The sequence below is a fragment of the Notothenia rossii genome (assembly GCF_949606895.1).
Source record: "Notothenia rossii genome assembly, chromosome: 7".
In the NCBI taxonomy this organism is placed as follows: domain Eukaryota; kingdom Metazoa; phylum Chordata; class Actinopteri; order Perciformes; family Nototheniidae; genus Notothenia; species Notothenia rossii.
Window position 1 is genome coordinate 1,487,711 of NC_136905.1, and position 20,783 is coordinate 1,508,493.

The window sequence follows — 20,783 nt, forward strand, 5'->3', positions numbered from 1 at the left end:
CGAAACTCGCGGAAGTGATTTCAAAACAAAAGCCCTCGTTTGCTTTGATCGTGATAATATTATAAACAAGGTGAATTTAGCGATCACAACGAAAACGGCCAAGACACACATTGAGCCCAGAAAATGAATGTTATTAAGGGCTGTAAATATAATAAGCCTGTGTCTAAAATGGACAACATTGTTAGGAGATTTAAACTATACAGCGATTCTGCACTGCGGTCACTCAGCCGTCTCTCCACTTTGTTTTTTCAAATCAGCTGCTCTTCACTTGACGGAGAGCACCAGAACGCAGCTCCGGCACTTCAGATAAGGAGCCGTACACAGGTATAACATTATATATGACAGTAAAAAAAAGTTAACTCTGTAAACTCGAGGCACTGGCAGCTTAGTCATTTGTTCATCACCACTCAGCTTCAAACAAGCCAAGAAAAGCCGGCATAACATGGGACAGTAAAGTGGGAGGTGCTGCTACCTGTCTGTCTGAAGGGACTGTAAAGTGGGAGGTGCTGCTACCTGTCTGTCTGAAGGGACTGTAAGGTGGGAGGAGCTGCTATCTGTCTGTCTGAAGGGACTGTAAAGTGGGAGGTGCTGCTACCTGTCTGTCTGAAGGGACAGTAAAGTGGGAGGTGCTGCTACCTGTCTGTCTGAAGGGACTGTAAAGTGGGAGGTGCTGCTACCTGTCTGTCTGAAGGGACTGTAAAGTGGGAGGTGCTGCTACCTGTCTGTCTGAAGGGACTGTAAAGTGGGAGGTGCTGCTACCTGTCTGTCTGAAGGGACAGTAAAGTGGGAGGTGCTGCTACCTGTCTGTCTGAAGGGACTGTAAAGTGGGAGGTGCTGCTACCCGTCTGTCTGAAGGGACTGTAAAGTGGGAGGTGCTGCTACCTGTCTGTCTGAAGGGACTGTAAGGGGGGAGGTGCTGCTACCTGTCTGTCTGAAGGGACTGTAAAGTGGGAGGTGCTGCTACCTGTCTGTCTGAAGGGACTGTAAAGTGTGAGGTGCTGCTACCTGTCTGTCTGAAGGGACAGTAAGGTGGGAGGTGCTGCTACCTGTCTGTCTGAAGGGACTGTAAAGTGTGAGGTGCTGCTACCTGTCTGTCTGAAGGGACAGTAAGGTGGGAACAGGGGCGGCGCCAGGGGGGAGCTAGGGGGTGCTGAAGCACCCCCCAGGATTGCCAAAGCACCCCCTAAGCACCCCCTAGAAATATGTTTTTTTTATTATTTTTTTATTATTATTATTATTTTTATTAAATTAAATCAGAAAGATTATTGATTACATCAATGCAAATGTGAAACAAACAAATGTTTGACCAAAAACATAAAGCCAACACAGGTGATATGATTAGGCCAATGGCCAGCACCCATTAGATTTTTTACCTACCCATAGGCTAAATTACTTTGTGACACTTGAGTGACTTCCTGTTAGCTGGAGCCCCAAATTATTTGCTAACAGCAAAGTGACAAATGGAGTCTATAATGTTTTACAATATCACTTCGAGTGGTGACACTAGTAATGCAAACTTTACATGGCCATCCCATCTGTGATGTGTGGCTTACCTAATGCAAACCTGAAGTCGATAGCAGGATGTGTGACTGTTTTCTGGGGAGGCAAATAAAAGAACAAAATAGTTACATGATGACAATGTAACAATAATGTCAGTAGAATTCTTTAAAATATCTTTAATTCAATTATTGGAATCAAACATAATTAAAACACAAGTATCATTTAAAACAGTATTGTATTTATATACATTTATAAGGATGGCATTTATTAAGGATGGTATTGTTAGATAGCAGTACAATTCGATGATTCTCTACACAGCAGATCCTAATTACTTCAATATACACTCCTTTATCTCGTTTGCATATTGTCTAATATCTACTTTATGTTGTCATCTCTTTAATAAAACTGTATTTATTTATATTTATCGCTTAAGAATGCATTTTACTGGACTACATTGAACACATCTTGCTGACCTTATAAATGCATCTTTGCCCAATACACACTTTTACTGAATTGCGCCTGAATGCACCTTGACGGCACCTCCGTCACTGGCTACTGATGTTAACACTCTCTGCAGATTCCAACATGGATTTGCATCTATGTATAAGCATGAACAATAGTTTGCACTTAATTTTGTATAATAACAACTCGATGCTGTAACTGCAGACTGAGTTTAAATTGGGTACAAATCCAAGATTGTAGAAAGATAATTGATTGTTCACAGTAGAACAAACGGCGAAATACATATAAAGGAATTAATATAAAATAGGCGCATTAATTACTTACTCTTACGTAACTGCCTTGTTATAAAGTAGTAGGGAATATTTTTAGCGGAGGTATTTTACCGCACAAAATGCACGGCAGCAGAGCCTCTGAGCCCCGCGGCCGCATCACGGTGCCCGGCCAACGCTTGGAGCGCACAGGGGAACAGTTTGCGGAGTTGATTCTTAATACGTACTCTTAACTTAACCACAGAATTGTGCCGGTAGGCACTTGATGCAAACTTTGCCCAACACAATTTGTGCAAAAAAATATACTACATGAGCACGACAGGGCTAACTTTGACAGCAGTAATGGCGCTTGCACGCATTACAATGTCGATGTTCCGTTCAAAACAGTGAATACAAGAAAAGTAAATCACACTTGCTAGTTAAAAAGCAGTAATTAATAACTCAGGTGGCATGCTTACAAAAGCATTTTTATGAAGTTTTCCAAAACATATTTATAAGAAAGTTCAGAAAATGTGATATTAATTTACAAATTAATGAGTTCTTAAAACATGTTCTCATTGTTGCTTACGTGTTACTTATTTAAACGCACATTGAAAAGAAAATTAATTTAGGGCAAGTAAATTACATTACAAAATTGAGTTTTGTTGACTTCACCATCGGAACTGTTTTTACAGTGTGCGAACAGAAGGCGAAGGGGTAGGACGGAGGTGATTGTAGCTGTTGGGCAGTCGGTGAGGAAGGAAGTGAAGTCGGAGTCGCGTGACAGAAAGCTCAGAGAGAATCGGAAACCTCGGATACATACAGAAACGGTAGCATTGGACTGTTATTTTTGGGCGGATTTGCATAAACTGTACATTGAGTGTTTCATCATGTCAACCAGCTCAGATGGTAGCCAAAGAGACGATATGGAATGGATGATATCCAAAGCTGCTAGGAAGAAAAAATCTTTGAAAGAAAGAGATAGTTCAGAAAGAGCTAGAAGTTGGTCGGATTGGTCGGGTGAAGCAGACAAGGCTATTCAAAGCAAAAAATCAAAAATCAGTCAAAGTGTCAGCCAAGCAATGTTGGATAAAGAACTAGAACACGAGTGGAAAGTTGTAATAGAATTCAATCAGGATGGTGGGCATTACCACCCGATTAAACTTACCAAAGCAATTGAAAAAGAGATTGGAGAAATTAAATTTGATAAATTCATGAACAACAAGCGGGTTTTGATACATGCCAATAACAAACAGCAGCAGGAAAAGATTCTGGGAATGAACTCACTGAATGGGGAGAAAATGAAGGCGCATGTCCCAGGAGCAATGGCAAAACTGAGAGGAGTAATTTCAGGAGTACCATTGGACATGTCAGTGGAAGATATTAAAAGTGAATTAAAAGGAGGTAAAGTAGTGGAAGGCTTAAAAGCAAACGGGATGGCACACTCAAAGAAACATTATCAGTCCTCATTCAGTTTGAGAGAACATGACCTAAGGCAGTACAAATCGGATATTTGAACTTCACTGTTAGGGAGTACATTCCCAAACCTCTCAGGTGTTACGCATGTCAACGAATGGGGCACACAGCGCAGCAGTGCAAAGGGCAGCTAAGGTGTGCGAGATGCGGAGGAAAACATGAGTATGGAAAATGTGAAAAGGATGCAAAGGTTAAATGTTGTAACTGCGGAGGAGATCACAGTGCTGCGTTTGGAGGATGTGAAGTGCAGAGAGAGGCCAGAGAGGTGCAGAGGGTTAAGATTACAAACAAAGTTTCATACGCAGAAGCAATAAAGAAAATAAGGGGAACAATAACAATCAATAAGACCCCTAGTGGAATGGAGCAGAGCATTGCAATACAAAATGGCAGGAACACACCAAAAAGTAATCTTCAAATCCAACCCCACAGCGCCACCTAGAGCAAAGAGGATGATGATGTTCAAGGAGTGAAAAAGGTGCATTTTGTGGTATTCATATGCCATACTGTAAATGTTGCATTACAGTTAAAAAAGAAAAGGGATAGAATCAAAGCCATTGTGGAGGCAGCTGGAAAATTCCTAGACATGAAAGATATTAAAGAAGATCAGATACATGCAATGTTAGCTATAAGGGTTAGAGCCTTAATCATGGTGCTGCACATATTACAGTGGAACGCAAGAAGCCTCATAGCTAATGGTCAAGAATTCAAGAAATATATATATATGAGCTAGAGGTGGTCCCTGAGGTAATATGTGTGCAAGAAACCTGGTTACGACCTCAATTAGACTTTGTCATTCCAGGATTTAGCTGTATAAGGCATGATAGAGCTAATAGTCAAAATGGTGGAGGGTGTGCCACGTTTCTCAAAGATGGTGTGGCATATAGGGAGGTGCAATCTCCTGATGATATAGACTGTATTATAGTGGAAATTTACAACCCTAGGAAACAAGATAACATTAGGATAATCAATTTATACAACCCATGTAAAAATCTAACCACTGATATACTTAAAGAAATAGCAGGCAATAAACATAGGAAGGAAGTTTGGTGTGGTGATTTCAATGCACACAACAGTCTATGGGGCAGCAACCATACAGACAGTAACGGAAATATAGTGGAAGAAATGCTGGAGGAAAGAACACTAGTATGCCTTAATGATGGACATGGCACAAGAGGAGATGTTCACAGGGGGAAAGTCTCATGCCTGGATCTGGCATTAGTGTCAAACTGTTTGGTTCGTACATGCGAATGGTTTGTTTTGAATAACTCCACTGTAGGAAGTGACCATTATCCAGTGCTTACTAAAATGAATACTAATGTATATATGCAGGAAGGAGGTGTAATAACCAGGTGGTGCTTTGCTAAAGCTGATTGGGGGAAATGTAGGATATGGTGTGAGGAGTCGGTACACCTGCTAACATCAGAGGGAAGCATAGAGGTCATTACAAGCCACATAACGCAACATATACTGAATGCAGCAGAGAACAGTATACCCAAAACAACAACCAAGGTTAGGAAGAAAGTGGTGCCATGGTGGAATGAGGAATGCAGCAGGGCTATTAAAGAGCGAAACGATGCATTTAGAGAATTAAAGAAACATGACACAAAATAACGTCATAGAGTTTCAAAGGAAAAGGGCAGCTGCTCGAAGGACAGTAAAATACACACAAAAGAGAACATGGAGAGAACTGTGTTCTACCATTGGCAGAGGAGTAACATTAGGTGATGTCTGCTCCATGTTTAAGCAGATGAGTGGGAAAAGGAAATCCATTAAAATTCCAGCCTTGGTTGATGGGGAGAGGCTGGCAGTGACAGATAAAGAGAAGGCAGGTATGTTAGGAAGGACACTTGCAGCAGTACATAGTGGGGGGCATCTCAGTGATATGCATAGGCAGCAAACACATGCCTGTTCCCAGAAGCTAAAATAGATATGAGTATTGTAGAAAGGAAAAAAGAGTGTCAAATAAATGAAGTGGGAATTAAAACAAGTATGTATCTGAATGAAAAGTACTACAATTACCTACACATGTATACAGATGGCTCTAAGAACAAGGAAGAGTGTGTTGGAGTTGGCATATACATCCCAGACTTTAAAATATCTATTTTAAAAAGAACATCTGATCAGTTATCAGTGTATACAGCAGAAATGCTTGGTGTAATAATAGGATTGCAGTGGGTTGGAGAGGTCAGACCAGACAGGGTGGTTATATGTACAGATTCATTGTCCATATTACAAAGCATACAATCAACAACAACTACCAGAGAAGACATTCTCATAGAGCTGAATCATAGCCTGTTAAGACTTCACAGAAGCGGCATAGATCTGCTGGGTGCCTGCACATGAGGGGATGAAAGGGAACGAATGTGCTGATAAATTAGCAAAAACTGCACTATTAAAGCACATAACATTACCAGTTCAACTTGGAGAAGGAGGAGGAAAATCAATCATTAAGAAGAAAGGGATGGAGATCTGGCAGAAAAGGTGGGAGAAAGACCAGAAAGGCAAAGAGTATCACAAAGTACAAAATACAATTACAATTAATATTCATAAAGAAAGAAACAGAAGGGAAGAAATCATGATGGCTAGACTCCGAATAAATCACACGGCTTTGAACAGTACGCTGTATATCATGGGGAAAAGTGACAGTAACAAGTGGAACTGTGCAGTAAAAGAAGATGTAGAACATATCTTGTTACACTGTAACAAAAGGAGAGGGAGTAAAAGCTACCAGAAAGGCACTGTTTAAATTCTTGAGTGAAACTGGGGTAGGGGAAAGAATGTAACATTAGGTCAGGAAAGAACATAGATTTGTTTTGTTTTGTTTTATTTATTCAATGGTTTTATTGATTTTTTATTGATTTTTATTTTATTTTGATTAGAACATAGGTTAAAGAGTTGGAATGATGTGATGATTCATACTCATCTACAGTAGGTGGCGGTATGCACCTTTTAAGTTGTTTGCAATCCGCCAAAGCAAGAGAAGAAGAAGAAGAAGAAGAAGAAGAAGAAGAAGAAGAAGAAGAAGAAAGTGAGGGGGTAAGAGCTACCAGGAAGGCCATTCTTAAGTATTTGAGTGAAACAGGATTGATTGGAAGAATTTAAAACAACACAATAATTCCACAAGTGATAATAGGATGATATGGTGATACACACTCTTGTACAGTAGGTGGCGGTATGCACCTTAAAGCTGTTTGCAATCCGCCAAAAACCGAGAGAAGAAGAAGAAGAAGAAGAAGAAGAAGAAGAACAACAACAACAACAACCTGGATCCATGTGGCGTCTCGTCGCTACGGTCCTCTCTCTGTGTGTTCCTGAGAAAGTGTGTGTGAGCTCCAGCTCTACTGATCCATCATCTCTGTGTGTCTGGATAAACCTCTGAATGGACTGTGCTCTCTTTTCTGGAGCGTTTACCTCGGACTATAGGAGCTAGCTTAGCATGCTAGCTGGAAACACGTTAGCAACACTAGTCAGATTGAGAGTTTTATGGAGAGGAAACGGTGTGTTTAACGGAGTCTGCAGGAAAAGGTGATATAGGAAACATGAGTAAAGTCAAAAAGCTGCTGTCGTTGAAGAAGCAGCAACTCACTGCTGCTGATGAAGAGATATTTGCTCTGTTTGAACAAACAATAGCAGAGCTCGAGGAGGAGCTGTCTCTTTCCAAAGAGGAGAACAAGAGACTCCAGAAACTACTGGACGCTGTTTTACAGCCTCAGCTTCGGATACACAGAGCAGGTCTGTTCCCTTTACCCTTAATTAACACTTTACACTCTTCAGTAGCACTTTATTATCACATTAATAACACTTTAGACCCTTTAGCAGCACTTGCTGCAGGTAGTACATCCTGAAGTAAAAGTACAAACACCACACTGAAAATACTCCATCACAAGTTAAAGTACTGCATTCATATCTTATTTAAGTAAAAGTATTTAAGTATTATTAGACACATGTACTTTATTATAATAATTAAAATGTATTACGGAAGAGCAAACCTACCAAAATAAATATATTTATAAAAATACATACATTGAATAATATGCCATTTAATGTACTGATTTAAATATGACCCATGCATGTGGGCACTAGTTGGTTAAATGTGACATACATTGATACTTTAGTTTGAATGTGCTTCTTTATTCACCTTCTCTTTTTAAAGGTCATGTGTAAAAAGCAAATAAAAAGAAATAATTTTGATTAATTCAAATTGCGGGAGAATAATTCATAAAGAAATCAATGAATACATATTAGGGATGCTCCGATCGATCGGCCGATACTCACTCTCTACCGATCGATCGGGCTCTCTAAAAATGCCGATCGCATGAAGTAAAATACACTGTGGGCGGCAAAACGGCTTCACGTGTGTGTGTGTGTGTGTGTGTGTGTGTGTGTGTGTGTGTGTGTGTGTGTGTGTGTGTGTGTGTGTGTGTGTGTGTGTGTGTGTGTGTGTGTGTGTGTGTGTGTGTGTGTGTGTGTGTGTGTGTGTGTGTGTGTGTGTGTGTGTGTGTGTGTGTGTGTGTGTGTGTGTGTGTGTGTGTGTGTGTGTGTGTGTGTGTGTGTGTGTGTGTGTGTGGTTAATGTACTTCTTTTGAATGTAATAATTATGTTGGTTGTGGAAGCTCCAGTGAATGAGCTCCATTAACTGAGTTTTAAACATCCAGTGGCGGCTGGTGGAAAATATTTTTGGTGGGGCTGTTGATATAGTGAGTAAAAAAATGTTTTGGGGAGAAATGACCCCTTAAATTGGGATTTCTGGTGATGTAATGGCCCCATAAAATCGTGGTTCTAGGGCCAGGCTGAGTCGGGCTGAGTATGCTAAACTAACTGCGGTCAAGCCAGCCTCCACTCGGGAAAACCTAGTCAAGCCAGCCCTCACGTGAAAGTGCGGTGTGCGAATATCCTATGCATTACGGTAGAGTAAAAAAAAATCATCCCTCTGTGTTTAGATGAGAATAAAACAAAAACTGTTTTGTATCAAAGACTCATTTCACTTCAGGGTGATAGCAGGACATCCCATCTAGTCACTCAGAAAAAATCAGGGCATTCTGATGTAGAGTTTCAAAATAAAAGACCTTTGAAATCTCTATTGTATGAGCTATCATCCCTGTTTTTAGATGAGAATAAAACAAAGACTGTCCAGTATCATAGATCCATCTCACTCCAGGGTGATAGCAGGTCACCCCATGTCGTCACTCAGAAAAACTGAGGACATTCTGATTTACAGTTTCAAAATAAAAGACCTTTGAAGTCTCATATATGAGCTACCATCCCTGTCCCCAAAGGTATTTTACTCCGGATCGACTGGCCTTCACTTCTTAAAAGTGATGATGGACGGTCGCTTCTCTTTACTGAGTTGATTGGTTCTTGCTATAATATGGATTACAACAGCAGTCAAATAGGGCTTTCCACTGTGCACTAACTCTACCTCTGCACAACACAACTGATGGTCTCAAACACATTAAGAAGGCAAGTCATTCCACACATTGAATCTTGACAAGGAACACCTGTTAATAGAAAACCATTCCAGGTGACGACCTCATGAAGCTGACTGAGAGAAGCCAAGAGTGTGCAAAGCTGTCATCAAGGCAAAAGGGGGCTACTTTGAAAAATCTAAAATAAAAATCATATTCTTGATTTTTTAACACTTTGTTGTTAACTAGATAATTCCATATGTGTTCTTTCATAGTTTTCATGTCTTCAGTGTTAATCTACAAAGTAGAAACTAATTAAAATAAACAAAAAACATTGAATGAGAAGGTGTCCAGACTTTTGACTGGTACTGTATATAAAAAACACACATATTTGAATATTTAGCAGGTTCCCTCATCTATAATCATTTATACAGGTGCAACTTTGAACATGTACAGAAGTAAAATGCAACATACAAAATAATCAAGAAACAACATAAATTAAACACTGACAGGGAACATTTTACTGCACCATCATTACTGTTGCATAGGAAGGTGCCGTCAAATGTTCTGTTAATACTTGCATACTTTTACTTAGATAAGGTTTGAATCAAGCGGCAAACTCTGTGGAAGAGCCGGGACGCCGATACGGAAGTGGCACACACTGCAGTTCATATATTGGCCGATAGGGACTGACTGCAGAAGGGAGCAATTTCCATAGACCCCCATGTTACAATGCCCAACTTTACAGCAAAAAAAAACATGTTTCTTTTAATAATAATATTAATATTAAATATTAATAATATTATTATGAATATAGTTAGATTCCACCTTCATGATTATGGATCTGTGAGTGAATTGTTTTCTAACACGACCCTTTTATTTATATTAGGTCTTAAAGTCTTTGCATAAATTAGGGCGTGGTCACATTGAGTGACGGCTCTGTGAAGTGACTGCTGCTGTTAGCTTCTTGTCTCTCTGCTAGCTGCTCCGTGAAGCTACAGGGACTCTGCCTGTTCAGCTCATCCAGGGAACACAACTTGCCCCCGGCCGTGTTTGTTTGTTCTTCATGCTCATATATCGGACTATTGTGACTCGCTCTGCGGTGCATGAATGCGGTTTTGTGGTAAGTGAAATTCGAGTACTTATTTATGTGTTAATGATTTTAATCAGCTACTTAATTAATGTTAAGGCTTGGGTTAGCGTGTAAGCGAGTGGTAGCTACATCGGTGCTAACGATGCTAATAGTAGCCTTCAAGTTAAAATCATAGACTATATTTATAAAGGTTAAAACGAAATAGACAAGTGTTAAGTGGGATAATACTGTACAACAAACAGCTTCTGTTTGAGGTTGATAAAATAAGGTCATCCTTGTAACTTAGAGATATTTTATTATGTAGGTAGGAACTGTATGCATCACTAGGGTTAATTTAAATTGGCTGTGCTCAAGTATATAGACAAGCTAATGTCAAAGTAGTGTATGTGTGTATTGTGTGAAATTGGTATCAAATAAACAGTAAGCATTGGTAACACAACTTCCAAAGTTACAGTAGAATAAAAAGGACCCTGACTCGGACAATACACAATCCAACATGTTCAACAGAAGAGAATCAGTTATATTGTTTGTACACATGTTTCTTTACATATATATCTGTTTGTTTAAGGTGTCCAGGTGATGCAGACAGGCTGGACCAGAGAGTGAGAGACAGAACTGGACTCCTCACAGCAGTGAACTTCAGCTCAGGTACAAAGACTCTTTTTTTCATACTGTTCAAAGAATCAAGAAAGATATTGGTTTAAATGAATGAAGTATTGACTTTAATACACTGATATACATTCCATTAAACAATACTAGATCACCTACACATCAGTTAAGTTGAGGGTTTTTTCCAAGCAAAAAGTTACATTTAGATGTTAACAAGCAATGTGATTTTGTCAGCTTTCTAATTTAATGTCTTGAAGGCAAAGATATTTAACACAGAGTGAGAACTGCTACTATTTATCTCTCAATATTGTCTGTAAAAAATGTGGTAAGTTATTCTTTCAGTGAGACAACAGAGCAAGCTTCTACAGTTGCACTACGTTTTGATAACAGCTAAATATTATTTTGATAATAACATACATTTCAATGTTGATGAACTTCATACTGTTCATTCATAATCTGATTGTCTTTGTAGCTCACTGTTGAAATTAAAAAAAAACATTACAAAATAATTATATCTACAGCCCCTAAACACACAAACACACCGCTTTCATAAATAACACACTTGTTCTGCAATAATATGTTTTATGTTTCCTGTAATTTGTTAGGAAAGGACATGCCTGAAAGACACGACATGTTCTCCTTCTCTGAGGGTCAAGAAGAACATCCAAGAGGAACATTAAAAGCTGATGTTATGAGATTTTAAGACCAGTACACTAAGAAACTACTTTTATTGTAAAAACAGTCAGCTGATGGAATGCACCTATTTCCACATCTACACTCCATCAGCTGATTATTTCTATTTGCCTCGCTTTATGAGTTCACATCACTTGTGCCTTGTACCACAGAGTTTGCAACGTCACAAATAAATAGGGCCAATCTTCAGTCAGATGTGAATGTGTAATCTAACATTTTCAGTAAGAATAATGGACAAAAGGAGTGCAAATACAATTTACTGAAATGTAAACCAAAAGTTAATCAAATGTTTTTAATAAAAAGCACATATTGACAGAAGGTGTAAAACTATTAAATGTATAAGTAAACACATTTAGTCAAATAAAGTGACAGACTAGGCCTGTGCAGGTGGTATCAGCTTTGCCCAGCATGGGCTCCTCCATCAGGCCTGGTCCCCCTCGCAGAGGAAAGACCCTCAGTCCTCTCCAAACCAACAGACAGGACGTCCATCACACGCAGGTTTCTCCCTGAAGTCTCAGCAGCTCTCTGGACACCACGCTGTCTCAATCCGTCCACACTGAATATGAGAGGGGGAAAATAAAAATAACAAATGCTTTAGACAATAAGAAACATAAAGTTGAGTTGCTCAGTTTTTTTAGATTGTCAATACTATTACTGTATAACTAATATATCAGGTTAAGAGACACATTCAAATAAAGATTGGTCTTTAAATACATGTTGTCTTTTGAATTGTTTGTCTAAAGTCAAGGATCTAGAACTGGTACTTAGTTTTAATGATACAGTCTGGTTATTATGCTGTTTGGAGGAGGCCTCACAGGTAAGAGCACTAACTAGCTACCATCACATGTACCTTAGCTTGACTTAAATGTATTAAACGTATAATTAAGTGATATCAAAATATAAATAACTAATGTCATGCAAACATATTAATATTTGCTTGATTCCAGTGTTGAATTTAGCACAATTGCATACAAAGGTTAAGGGATTTTAAGATTCTGAAGTATTATGCTAAAAACTCAATAACTTAGATGATTATTTATAGTTTTGCTGAATAGTTTCATGTCCGCTTACCTTAGAAACGTAAAATGCCACGGCAGTGTGCAGATGGGGAGCATCTTAGCTTAGCTTGGTAGCTTCAGCTAGCTCTGGAACTTTCAGCTAGCTCTGGAACTTTCAGCTCGGTGGTAGCAGGTCCCGGCCCCGGCTCCGCCTCTTTGCCCTTATTTGGAGCAGGCTGGAGTAGGCGGGAGTTGAACTCTGACGTCAGTGTCGAGCCGTTAGTGGCCGACTCCGCCTACTAAGGGCTTCTCGGCAACTCTGCAGAATCCTATGGGTGACGTCACGGACCCTACATCCATTTATATATACAGTCTATGGTTTGAATGCAGGATTTTAATTTGTGACAGAGTATTTTCATTCTATACTGTAGTGTATCTGTGAACGATCCCAAATACAATTCATTGTTCAGCTAGTGCTACGCCAGAAGAAAAAACCCTTTTATATTTTTAACTGGAAGTGGAAAGGGGCTGGGCTACATGAGGTGACTTGAGCCAACACAAATACACAATAGGTGGGACTAAGAAAGATAATGTGAAAATATAAAAACAAAGGCATTAATTAGGGCTGCAAAATGTCCCCCATTGTAATGGTGATGAGATTTTTAAATGCTAACACTTAACAGTTTGTTCTGACTGTGTTACCTGTTTCCTGCAGACGTCCAGCAGCTGGTGGTGGTTAAAGAAGAGCCTCTCCCTGACCAGCAGGAGTCGAGCACCAGTCTGGACCAGGAGGACCCAGAGCCCCCCCCACACATTAAGCAGGAACAGGAGGGAGAGCAGCTTCAGGAGCTGGAGGAGGCTGATATCACCAAGTCCACTTTCACTCCTGTCCCTGTGAAGAGTGAAGATGATGAAGAGAAACCTCAGTCCTCTCAGCCTCATCAAAGACAAACTGAACACATGGAAACAGAAGCTGATGGAGATGACTGTCGAGGACCAGAACCAGCCAGGAACTCAGATCCAGAGAGCAGTTTACAACCAAAGACTGAGGACCACACTGAAGACTCTTCTGAACCTGACACAGAAGACAGTGCTGATTGGAAGGAGATCAGAGAACCTGCCTCAGGGTCAAACTCATTGAAAAATAGACATGAATCTGTCAGTGATCCACAACGTAGTGCTGAAAAGAAACCATTCAGCTGCTCAGACTGTAAGAAAGCTTTTTCACATGGTGGAAATTTAAAGAGACACATGAGAGTCCACACAGGAGAGAAACCATTCAGCTGTACAGTCTGTAAGAAAGATTTTTCACACAGTGGAAGTTTAAAGGACCACATGAGAACCCACACAGGAGAGAAACCACACAACTGCTCAGTCTGTAAGAAAGCTTTTTCACTGAGTCTAAGTTTAAAGAGACACATGAGAATCCACACAGGAGAGAAACCACACGGCTGTTCAGTCTGTAAGAAAGATTTTTCACGGAGAGAACATTTAAAGGCACACATGAGAATCCACACAGGAGAGATACTACACAGCTGCTCAGTCTGTAAGAAAGCTTTTTCACACAGTGGAAGTTTAAAGGAACACATGAGAATCCACACAGGAGAGAAACCACACAGCTGCTCAGTCTGTAAGAAACCTTTTTCACGGAGTGGACATTTAAAGGAACACATGAGAATCCATACAGGAGACAAACCACACAGCTGCTCAGTCTGTAAGAAAGCTTTTTCACGGAGTGGACATTTAAAGTCACACATGATAATCCACACAGGAGAGAAACCACACAGCTGCTCAGTCTGTAACAAAGTTTTTTCACGGTGCATTTAGAGAAATGAGATGTCCTTCAAAATGGCACGCTGAAATTCATTTCCGGGTCACTATCGGAGGACCGAGGAGTCGAGGAGGGGGAATTGATGAAATGAGAAAGGGCCCAAGAAACACATTGAGCCCAGAAAATGAATGTTATTAAGGGCTGTAAATATAATAGGCCTTTGTCTAAAATGGACAACATTGTTAGGAGATTTAAACTATACAGCGATTCTGCACTGTGGTCACTCAGCCGTCTCTCAGTTTGTTTTTTCAAATCAGCTGCTCTTCATGTGACGGAGAGCACCAGAACGCGGCTCCAGCACTTCAGATAAGGAGCTGTACACATGCTGCAGTTTCTGCTTGGCTGTCTTTAGTTGTAAGCCCAGTGGCGATCTGTTCATCTGTCATACTGATCATACAGTCAATAACTTTGTTGTTATTAGCATCTGGTTAGCTAGCTATGCTAACGAATATAAGAAGCTTTTTCTCCAACCAGTGAGGTAAAGGCACATCTTTATATGATCAATATAGTTATAAAACAATAAGAGAATAAAGTAAACAGGTGTAAAATACTATATGACAGTAAAAATAAGTTGTTATTAATAAATAGGAATACATTTTAAAATGGGAGTAATTTGTAAAATATCCATAAAGAAAAGAAAAAGTTTTGTTTCATATGGGTGTTGAGAGATGTATCCATAGATCTCCTAATGTTGCTCTCAAAGTGCACCAGATTGATGCTTTTAACTTCAACATTTAAAAACAAATCTTCCCCCCCGGAGAGGAGGTTAGGTCCCCCCCCCCACTTAAATCATGGGATACTAAATACATTTTCACACATCTTGTGTCCATATCTTTCTGTTTGGTTGGCCATGCCACAACGTGCACGCATGCGCGAGTCATGGTGAGATATCTGGATTAAAAGGATGCTTTTTCTTTGCACAGCATGAAAGAAAGGCCAAATGAATGGGCTGTGATTTTAGTTTTTTTAAGCAGAGGTCAATAATTTGTACAGCCCTCGGAGGATGTTGAAAATATTGAAATGAACCTCGAGAGGAAAAAGGTTCCCTACCCCTGACCTAATGGAAAGAAAACTTCCAAAAAATACATATAAATGGTGTTCGTTTTATTACCATGTCTGAATGTATCTATAGATTTAATCCTAATCTGCTGCTACCTGTCTGACCTAGTATCAGCAGAAAGTATTACAAATAATGATACAAAAAAATACAAAATATATTTTAAGATCATGTTTAATCATCTGATTCGTCTGTACATTACTGTTTTAGTCTGTGTTCTTCAATTAGTGTCTACAGTGTGTGCCTATTGAGCTGTTTGGAGCCATGTGGGACAAAACCCGATCCTGCCCCTCCCTCTCCCTGTCTAAATTAATGGTGACTGTAAAAACTACACTGTGCATGCTCAGAGTATTGTCCTATTTGTGTGTGGCAAAAACATAATGACCATAGGGGCACTGAGCTGCCATCCCTACCATACGTCATCTCACATCATTCAGAGCTGAAAAGTGTGGTGTGTGAAGAGGATACGAGAGACGCGTCCTAAAACCCGGAAGCATATGGGCTCAGAACAGTCTCATAATACACACATGCACACAGAAGGATTCATACTTGTGTTTTTCAATGCACACACAAATGTGTTCCGTTTCATATACATGTAAATAAAATCCAAATACAGAAAAAAGTTTTACATATGTATTTTTGATCCTCACATATTTGTTTTGCGTTTAAATCCTCTGAACCTGCAAACACAAACCGCTTCCTGTGCACGGATCGCTGTGCATTCGTGTGTGGGTTTTTTGAGACTCCCCTGACGGTCAGCCGATTCGTACTTGTAATTTTTTCTATCTATAGCCAATCAGATGTCTCCTTCATTCTAAGCCAATCACATGAGCGCGCCCCCACGAGGGTAGATTTCTTGCGTTCATGACGTAGTGCTTCATGTCGATGAACAATATTGCGTTGTTACCTGCATTGTTCACTAAGTATTTAAAAGTACTTTCAAAAAATACTTAAGGGTATTTTAGTTTCTTTATCTCCTGAATGCCCCACTGTTATTCCCCTTCTTCCATGTCTGGCATGTTCTTCCGTGGTTGCAAAAAAAGAATTAGTTACTTGATGTCATCCTAATGTAAATTGTGGGCCGTGTATTAAAGTGTAGTCTGTTACTTGAAGGATCTTTCTTTTTTACTTTTCAAAGAATGCATTAAGGATTTATTTGTATTTGACAGAATCCTCCGCCCCTCTACCTGATGTCAGCACCGCTCTGGATTTTGTTGTCGCTTTTCCGGAAAACATTTTTACTTCTGTCAAAGGACAGCTCCAGCAAAGTCCAGGCCTTCGACGTGAACTCTCCGCTGGTTGAGACCGAAGGTAGCGCCATCTTCTACCTCCCAGGCCTGCTCATCAATCTCATCCCAGAGACAGACTTCTTAGAATTATCGGGACCCCCTTGAAAACGAGATCGTGCATCTCGTGTCTTACACCTTCGTTGTAAGACACTCGCGTTAGGCAGTCGCAATTTTTACAGGCTCCCACTTAGGGGTGGGCTATATTGAAAAAGATAATATCACAATATTTTTCAAGCAGTATCACGATAGACGATATTTATGTCGGTTATTATGGTTACTTTTCAAGTTACTTAAAGAGCAACTTCCAGGTTAAAGACACCTGTGAATAAATGTGTAGGAAAATGATGAATACACTAGATTTTCAAAAAAATATAGAGAAATATACACTACAGTGACATCTGGCGTCGTTTTTGTAAGACATTTTCACTTCCGCATAAAAAAGCCTCGGCACGTGGACCTCCCGCGTCTGACGTAACACGGGGGACACAAGGGGGAGAGCGGCCGGTGTAACGTATTAATAAACATGGATCCCAATGCTAGTTTCGACACAGAAGAAGTTGAACATGAATATTCGAATGCATATGACGGACCACAACCTTATAATTATGAGCCTGCTAGGCGTCCAAGAGACCAGGAGCAGCCAAGGATTAGAAGAAATAACGGCCATCGGAGAGAAATTGAGCTGTGGTGTGAGGAGAACCAGTGGAGAACTGGGCAGCTATCTTGGTGAGTGACCGGCGTTAGCTACAGAATGTTAGCTAACGTCACATCACAACATTGTGAAGTTAGCTATCATATATCAGGCTATAACTAAAGTAGCATTGATAATATAGTAACGTTACTGGCAGGACTGTTGATACTGATCCATAACAGAAACTAATGCGCAAGTATCAGCCGTATCTCGCGTTACCTAATGCAACTCCACACTACGGTGCTGTGTACCGGAGGGGAGACGCGAGATACGGCTGATACTTGACGATCTGGCGGAGAAAGGTTGTGGAGCCTCCGTTGATATGCCGTTGTAAATGGCTTGATGGAAAGCAGGTGTGTAGTCGGGGAGGGTGCACAGCTGATTGCAGCAGGTGAGTGGAGGTTGAGCCGGGAGCCAGGAGTGACAGCCACCACGCACACACAAGCAACACAGACAGGGGGAAAAAAAAAAACACAAAGGAGACGGCTGGAGCAGTACAGCCACCACAGCGTTACCTAATGCAACTCCACACTAAATCTTACGGTGCCGTGTACCGGAGTGGAGAGAGAGCGAGCAGCGAAGGGGGTGGGGGAGAGAGAGAGAGAAGTAATACGGTTTCCTGATAAAGCTGTGGAGAGTATGTGCTGCAGGGAGGTGGATGCACAACGCACCCAGGAACGAACGCTAGCTCCGGTCCTTTTTACTGTGGACTCGATGTCCTGACAGGCTGGTATGTGTGCAACCTGCACAAACACAATACTGCACCATGATTACAAATGGTGAAATACAATGTAAAACTACCGAAAAATACCAGCTCACTAAAACACAACCGCTCAACTCAACGCAACTACTAACTATACCCGCGGTCAGAGAGCGGAGATATTTCCCCGTTGTGATGTAATATGACGCGTTTGACGTATGACCTTAAAAAAAAGCCGTTTTTAAGAGCAAAGCTCAAAATTGCTCCTTTCCCTCTGAATTCCTGCCCTTATGTCTCGTAAAACATATCACATCAAAGTAATATATTACATGTTACACATTACTTATATATTACACTACTTCGTTACTCTCTACATAAAGTAACTCGTTACTTTACTCGCAGAGCCGGTCCGCCTCTCCCTACAGGCAGATCACGCAGACTGAGGCGCACCTACAGTGTAAGCGCGCCACAGTTTTGCCTCTGCGAGACTCAACTTGCACCGCCAATTACTATTGCATTAAGGACGACATAACACAAGTCTTTCTTTTGATATGCTCTTTAATTAAATAGGCTACCAGCCTACCACAACAAGCTAACCGTCTGTGAAACGTAAAGACACTAATTAATTAAACCAGTTCAAGACGCATTATTCTTATTCTTATCATTCTTTATGAGCGCAGTAACGGTAAGGTATCTAATTACTTATTTATTTAGTTTTCCATAACTTAGTAACAGAGATGGTCAAACTAAAGTGGTAGAGAAATGGCAGAAATCCTACAATGAAGCGGGACATTGAACTGTTCACCGGTGAGAGGGAGATCAAGAAAAGAGAGCGAGCGGCCCGTTGAGGGAGTTTACAGATGAAGAGACACAGAAAGACAGAAGCACAATAACAACAAGTAGGCTATATTTAGGTGTTTTTTGTAAATAACCGACGGTATCAAGAGGAAGTAAAGTCCCCTGGTTTGTCCCTTATAACCTAACTGCCATGAGACAACTCAAAATCAAGTTTCGTGGTCTAAAGGCACCGGCAGAAGACAGCACTGACAAAGTGTGTTTCCCGCAGCGAGACGCTACGATACTAATTGTGGGCTCATCATGTTGATTCGGCCACAACAGAAAAAAGAGAAACAAACTCTCGCTCTCTCCAGAGGGGCAAGTCAGCCAAAAAGGCCAAACGGACCGTGGCCCGGGCAACATTAGCCCCTACCTGTGCAGGTCTACATTTACATACAGTACCTAGAGACATTGACAACCAACAGTATATTTATATCTGGCCCTGTCAATAAGCCTCACCTTCTTGTCAAAAACTATTGTTTTTGAAGCGGTGGAGAGACAATGCACAGTTTGACCCACTGCTGTCACCCATGGCCAAAGCATATCTCTCTGTCCCAGCAACATCAGTACCAAGCAAGAGAGTTTTTTCCACAGCAGGGGATATTGTAAACGTCCAAACATCCCAGCTTCTACCTGGAAATGTGGACATGCTCATATTCCTAAAAGATAACCTTGATGATGCTGAGTGAGTGAGTTAGAGTGAAACTTGATTTATTCTATTGCAGGGTCTGATTATTATATTGTTGACACTTTAAAATACTACTATCCTACTAAAATGCTGTACGAATCAGATTTATTATTTAATAAAGAAAAACAAATTAAAGTAAAAAAAATAAACAATTCACATTTTTTTTCTTTATTTTTCAATATCGCGATAAATATCGTACCGTGGACTTTTTATAACGATATTATCGTACCGTGAGTTTTTGGTATCGTCACATCCCTACTTGCTAATATTGATTTGGATGCATATAATGCATGTAATGGTGTCTTTGCAGGTCTCACTAAAAAATCTATTAGAAAGCTTCAGCTGATTCAGAACGCTGCTGCTTGAGTCCTCACTGACACTAAGAAAGTGGATCACATCACTCAAAGAATAGATTTCAAAATACTGCTGCTGTTTATAAAGCACTGAATGGTTTAGGCCCAAAATACATTTCTGACCTCCTGCTAAATGATGAACCATCCAGATCTCTCAGGTCTTCTGAGACTGCTCAGCTTTCTGTCCCCAGAGTCAGAACTAAACATGGAGAAGCAGCGTTCAGTTATTCTGCTCCAAACATCTGGAACAAACTCCCAGAAACCTGCAGGTCCGCTGCAACGAAGACTACTTTTAAATCCAGGCTGAAGACTTGTCTTTTTGTCGCTGCTTTTAATTGAACTATTCATATCTTAGACTGCACTGTAACTTTTATCCATGTATTTTTTCTTTGAATGTTTATTTGATTATCTTTTCTTTTTAATGACTGATTTTAAATGCCATTTTCGTAATGTCTTTCATTTTTTGTAAAGCACTTTGAATTGCCTTGTGTTGAAAGGTGCTATATTTGCCTATAAGGATTCATAGCATGTTGCTATTATCAGTCCGCATATATTTTTCCAACTCAAAAGTGGTTCAGTATACTACCTTAATATCCATCATACCAGTTTTAGGGTGGCTTAACAGCTGTTTTATGTTTTAGAAACACATCTCAAAGAGTTAAGGGACACCCTAACTGCAGTCCAGGTTCCGGTGGCAACAGAGGGAACGGTTTCTGCCAGGGCACAAAGGCAGCTTCTCACAGATGTGAGAATGAAAATGACTAGGCCAATGCTTTTTAATGCAAATCTCTCAGCTGAGAGAATAGCCATTCAGAAGTGCCACAAATGCTGTGCAGAAGAAGCGGCTATTAGG

General features: G+C 40.3%; 1 protein-coding gene across 1 annotated transcript in view; it reads right to left on the bottom strand.

Annotated features, from left to right (window-relative positions):
- LOC307013548 (uncharacterized protein) overlaps positions 1-20,783 on the bottom strand; it is a gene marked incomplete at its 3' end in the record, with an annotated part of 315,140 nt that overhangs the window by 224,520 nt on the left and 69,837 nt on the right. The gene's annotated exons all lie outside the window — the stretch shown is intronic.